This window comes from Lutjanus erythropterus, chromosome 2 (genome assembly GCF_056507025.1).
Source record: "Lutjanus erythropterus isolate fLutEry1 chromosome 2, fLutEry1.hap2, whole genome shotgun sequence".
Taxonomy (NCBI): domain Eukaryota; kingdom Metazoa; phylum Chordata; class Actinopteri; order Lutjaniformes; family Lutjanidae; genus Lutjanus; species Lutjanus erythropterus.
Window position 1 is genome coordinate 999,491 of NC_139318.1, and position 6,530 is coordinate 1,006,020.

General features: G+C 35.3%; 1 pseudogene; it reads left to right on the top strand.

The window, feature by feature from the left end:
• The first annotated feature begins 4,451 nt into the window (after window positions 1–4,451).
• On the top strand, window positions 4,452–5,531 carry LOC146330996 (uncharacterized; annotated as a pseudogene).
• Window positions 5,532–6,530: the final 999 nt, after the last annotated feature.

Below are 6,530 nucleotides of genomic sequence, written 5' to 3' on the forward strand. Positions count from 1 at the left end.
GCCAAAAGGCTTATAAAGATACCTCCCCTATATAATTAATATTGACAACTTCAAGGTGTCAAGACTAAATAGATATAAAACTGATATACAGAAATGGAAGCATACAGGGTGCGATGCATTAACAAAAAAAACAAACAAACATAAAACAAGACAAACAAAAAAGGGAAAAAAAGAAAAAAAAAAAAAAAAAAAAAAAGAAAAAAAAAAGCTTATTAAAACTGCTATTTGCTCATTAAAAACTTTTTCAAATGTTTTTTGAACAAAGATAATGTAGAAATTGATTGTAGAGATATAGGTAAATTATTCCAAAGAGATGGTCCTCTGTATTTCAATGTGTATTGGTTCAGGGAAGTCCGACAATATGGAAGATGGAAGTCTTTTGAGTGTCTTGTATAATGGGAATGAATGTCTGATGAAAACTTAAAAAAATTCAGAAAAGTGCTCGGCAATTGATGAGTTAGGTGTACATATTTGTACATGAACACACAAGTCTGATATATGTTTACATTAAAAATTGATAGCAGTTTGTATTTTATGAAAAAAGGAGCAGATGAATCAGATTTTTTAGCAAAACTCATCATTCTCAAAAACTTCTTTTGAACTGACAAAATCATATTGAGAAAAGTGGGACTTGTGGCAGCCCACACGGTATTACAGTACATAATATAAGGATAAATTAAGCTGTAATAAAAAGTTAGAATACAAGAATGATTTATCAATGAACGAACTCTACTCAAAATTCCAATTGACTTCATAGTCTTTTTACAGACAAATTCAATATGGTATTTCCATGTTAATTTTTCGTCTACTATGACACCAAGGAATTTAATATGAGGAACCTGAGTAATTCCAATATTGTCTATAAATAATTTGGCTTCTTCTTTTGAATACTTTTTATTTTTATTACAGAATATTATAAAATTAGATTTATTTATATTGAGAGAGAGTTTGTTCATCTGAAACCATTTAGAGATTGATGACAGTTCTTCATTTGCTTCCTGAATCAGAGTGCCAAAATTTTCATGTGAAGCAATAAGACATGTGTCATCAGCAAATAAAAGAGGCAGGACATTATTACAAACCCTGGGTAAATCATTCATATATATCAAAAACAAGAGAGGTCCAAGGATAGAACCCTGAGGAACCCCACAAAGCAGCTTAGCTCTATTTGAATTTTGTATATTTATAGATACATATTGTTCCCTGTCCTTTAAATAATCAGTCAACCATTTCAGAGCAACATCATGAAAGCCATATTTTTGTAACTTAGCAATAAGGATGTTGTGATCAACAGTATCAAAGGCTTTTGACAAGTCTAAGAATATGCCAAGAGAAATTTTTTTATTATCTAAAGCTGTAGAGATTTTATGAACAAGCTGTAAGAGAGCCATTTCAGTTGACATTTTTTTCCGAAAACCATATTGATGGCTGTACAGTATGTTGCTCTCATCTAAATGTTTTTTAATTCTTGAATATACTAGTTTCTCTAAAACTTTAGAAAAACTAGGTAAAACAGATATGGGACGATAATTAGTAAATGTGCTAGAATCACCTGATTTAAATAGTGGAGTGACTTTAGCTAATTTAAGGTCGCTTGGTACAACACCTGTTTTTAGGGATAGACTTAGAACATAGGTGAGGGGCTCAACAATAGACAAGACTACCTTCTTTACAAGACTAGCTCTAATTTCATCATGTCCTGGACCAGAATTTTTCATATCCAATATAATGTCATGTACTTCTTTAGAGGTGGGGGGATCAAACATACTGATACGAGGATACTGCTCACTGATATTCACCAAGACGGATTCATCTGTATTCTCTATGTCTTTAGCTAAGGAAGGACCGATATTTACAAAGAAATCATTGAAGCCATTTGTTATGTCAGAAAGATTAGTATAATTTCTCACACCATCAAATAATTGAGATGGGATAGTTGTGGAGGCTTTTTTCTTATTCAATAATTCGTTAATGAGGTTCCATGTGTTTTTTATATCATTACGGGATTGTTCAAATTTTTCTGAAAAGTAGTTTTTTTTTGCAGTTTGTAGTAATTTTGTGAAATAATTCTTATATTTTTTGTAAACATCAATATTAAATGGGGTGGGACTAACAACACATTTTTTGTATAATTTATTTTTTTTAATTGAAGATCTTTGTAGACCTGGCGTGATCCATGGCTTAGAGTTTTTAAACTTAATTTTCCTGTTTAATTCAACGAGTGGAAAACATTTATCAAATATGGATGTAAAAATTTTCATAAATGTAAGGTAAGCTAATTCAGCATCCTGATTTTTGTAGACTTCATCCCATGAGGCTTCCTCCATCAGAGCTATAAATGAGTCTTCATTTTTATTAGTGAACTTTCGACATTTCATCCTCACATCAAACTTGTCTTGTGGATTATTTTTGGTTAAGAAAATTTGAAATATTGGAAAATGATCAGAAATGTCAGTTAACAATAATCCAGAACTGATCATATGATCAAAATAATTTGTAAATATATTATCAATCAAAGTTGCAGATTTATTTGTTATTCTAGTTGGTTTGTAGATGAGAGGATGAAAGTATGATGCATAAAAAATATTCAGAAATTCAGTTGAAAAAGTAGACTCTCTTTTAAGTATATCAATGTTAAAGTCTCCAAGAATAATGCATACCTTTCCTTTGTTGCTTATCAGCTCTACAGTAGAAGACAGAACGTCATTAAAAATACCAACATCAGTATCGGGTGGACGATAAATACAACCAATTATAACATTTTTCCCACCAAAACTACTGAAAGTTGGTATTTCTATGAAAATAGATTCTACTTCAATTTTGTCAAAGCTATTACTAAATTCTTGTCTCTCACTAAACTGAAAATTACTGTCAACAAAGATTGAAACTCCTCCACCCCTTTTGTTTTGTCTGCATGAATGCACAGCATTATAATGTGACACTGAATAGGCAGAAGCTATATCATCAGTGAGCCATGTTTCTGATAGAGCAAGCACTGAAAATGTATGATTTAAGGTGGACAGATACTGTAAAAAATTGTCATAATTTTTTGGTAAACTGCGTATGTTTAAATGAAGAGTTGAAAAAGTATTTTTATGCCCTTGATCTAGTAAACTATTAGTGAATATATTGAACTCCTCTTCATTGTAGTAGCTGCATAGACCTTGGTGTCTTCTTGAGTTGAGGAAGTTTATATCTGGATCAAAGCAGTCATTATATATCATATTCTTGCTGTCAGTTAAATCCTGTGACTCAGTGGTCAAATCTTCTAAAGAAATAGAATTTGAATTATTTAAATCACACATGACAGCTTGACAACAATACTCATAGTTGACATAATATCTAGAAATCTGTTAAATTTGTTGCTGAGAGATAGCTGGGGGAGATTAACTAGATCTGGGAGGATGCACAACTAGTTGATCATATTTCAGAAAGGCAATGTTCCCCTTCCTCCTCTCTTCTCTGAGTTGCGGCAGCAGTTCCTTTCGTTTCATGCGCACATTCTCAGAAAAGTCCTCGTTAATGAAGATGTTAGTCCCTTTAAGTGATTTAGCTCTTTTCAAAATTTCTTCCTTGTCTTTGTATCGAAGCAGTTTGACCACAATAGATCTGGGACGTCCAGCATGGTCATATTTTCCAGTCCGATGAGATCTTTCAATTTCTATGAGCTTGGAGTCTATTTTAAGGTGATCAGAAAATACTTTCTTTGCCTTGATCTCTGTCTCATTCCAAGATTCAGATTTTGAGTCTGGCAGTCCATCTATTAGCAGGTTGTTTCTTCTTGACTGGTTTTCCAAATAATCCATTTTTTCAAACAGATTATTTATGGAAGTTTGGTAATCAGCAAGGCTGTCAGAGATAACTTGGATTTTATCAGTGCTGCATGATTTGGTGGCTTGCAGGTCATCCAAGTCTGCTTGTGAAAATTGGAGACTAGCTTTAAGATCTTGAATGTCTTTGGACATGTTCAATACATCTTTCACAAGATTGTCCATGCGTGCAAACACAGAGTCAGCAATCACTTGAAGGCAAGATTTGTAGCTCTTCTCTTGTTGCTCAAGTAATTCCTTGTAAAAAGCCTTTTGCTGTTCCAGCAGCTCATGAACCATAGATAGAGTGACAAAATCTTCCTCACCTTTTTTTGGCATTTTAATTCTTCACAGTGCCCACAGTAACTTGAAGTAGAGTAGTTCTCTTTGAGTAGACAGTGCACAGTCAATGACAGCAGGTGGTATAGAGGATCCAGTAGGCCCGAATTGTCAATCCATCAAAAATCTCTTAAAGCGTTTTTCATCCGCACTTCAGCAACACATCTTCATATATGACTTAAAAATATGATTAAAAAATGTTTATATTGTAGTTTAAAGTTATTTTAAAAGACCAGAAATCTAGTAAAACAATCTGAGTGGCCTGGAGCCAAAGTTCATGCTGCTGTTGCTGTGATTTGCACCATGGTTGTAGAAAACAATGCTGTAAAACTAAGGGAGATAAAGAGTGCCATTATAGAGGACAACAGTATCTTTGAAAACATCCAAACAGTCAGCATCTCAACCACTGACAGGGTGCTGAAAAGACACCAAATTAATATGAAGCAGCTGTACACTGTTCCATTTGAAAGAAATGGTGAAAGGGTGAAGGAGCTGCGCTACTAGTATGTACAGGTAAAACATGTATGAGCATGCAGTAACTGTACCTCACAGTAAACAGTACAACATCGTTTAGTGATATACAGTACGTAGTAAGTGTGACCTTTTACACATTTGCTATGGCTGTAGAAAATAAGATGCAATATGTGCTGTATACATTTGATGTAACTGTATCTTGTCTAAAATGAAAATGCATGTAATTCATAAAACTCTTCTAGATATAGCGTATATTGGAACTGGAAGCAAGTGAACCACCGCACAACTTCATCTACATGGATGAGGCTGACTTCAACCTAACGAAACGCAGAAGGCGTGGTCGAAATGTCATCGGCCACAGAGCTACAGTTGATGTGCCAGGCCAACAGGGCAGGAACATAACCATGGGTGCTGCTATCTCTGAGAATGGTGTGCTAATGCATGTTCTCATTATTGGGCCGTATAATATAGAGCATCTTGTCATCTTTTTAGACTCTCTATAGGGATCTCATCCCTGAACAAGAGAGGGGTCAGATTGGAGATGACTTGCCAAAGTACGTGATAGTTTGGGAAAATGTCAGTTTCCATCGCTCCAACATCATCAGGCAATGGTTTGTGACCTGCAACAGGATGCTGATGGAGTTCCTCTCACCCTACTCCCCATTCCTTAACCCCATTGAGGAATTTTTCTCAGCATGGAGATGGAAAGTATATGATCGCCAGCCCCATACACAGATGACCCCTCTGGCTGCCATGGATGCAGCATGTGATGACATCACAGCAGATGCCTGCAGAGGCTGGATAAGACACTCTAAAAGATTATTTCCACTCTGCATTGCAAGAGAAGATATTCATTGTGATGTGGATGAGAATTTGTGGCCCAGCAGACAGGAACGTTGGGAGGTGTAGGAAGACTGCACTGTAATTCCTACAGCATTGCATGTATAGTTTTCCCTAAGGAGATTGTTTTTTTTTCTTTGTGCTATGGCATGCTGTCTATTCTTTTCTGTATCACAATGACATGTTTCGATGTATCTTAGCACTCTATGAAGGTCTCTAAGATATACCTTAGCAAAGGAACTTCTTTTCCTACAAGTGTTTCCCAAACTGTCCCTTAGCGGGTGCTCTTACAAAGAGCTGTTAAAGTACATCGTAAGTTGTAGCTGTCCTTCGCCACGGTGCTGAAAATGTATTAATCGATGCTGCATGCATCGATTGATCACTTATAAAGGTAAATAAATGATGTAATATTACAAGCCACAATAATTTTACCTCCATCAAATATTATATCATAAATACTATGCCTCCCAGAGATCATCTGCTAAACTATTTGAAACCTAGTCCACACATACACAGGTATTTTATTTATTTATTTTTTTAAAACAGCGTTTTAAAACCAAATCTCCGTCCAGAAGAGTGTTTTGGCACCGTTTCATGCAAAATCCATGTCCTACTTATGTTCTATATCACGTTGTCCTTTCTCTCTATATATATATGGTAAAACTGATAACGGTGGGCTTGTTGTGGGGAGAAATGAGGTTGCTTGCCAATTTTCATTGGTATGAATGAAGGGCAACACTTGATATGTGATTACATCTTTGCAGCTTTTCATTTATTTAAAACTTAACTTTAGAGATTGGGAACAAAAGGGTATAGGGGGTCTCTTGAGCACGCTTCTGCAGTCTCCCAGATACAAAGCTGAACTGCAGAAGCGCACCAAGTGCACTCAGGAGATTCACTCATGTCCATATAAGGAAAGGTCCGTCATACAGCAAGTTTTGCCTATCTTGGCCACCCTACATTTTAGTATTAACCTGACCATGTGTTTCCCTGCTCACAATACAGTGCATGCTGAGATTGATGACTATAAATAACTATATATGAGACTAATCTCATTTCATTGATCTA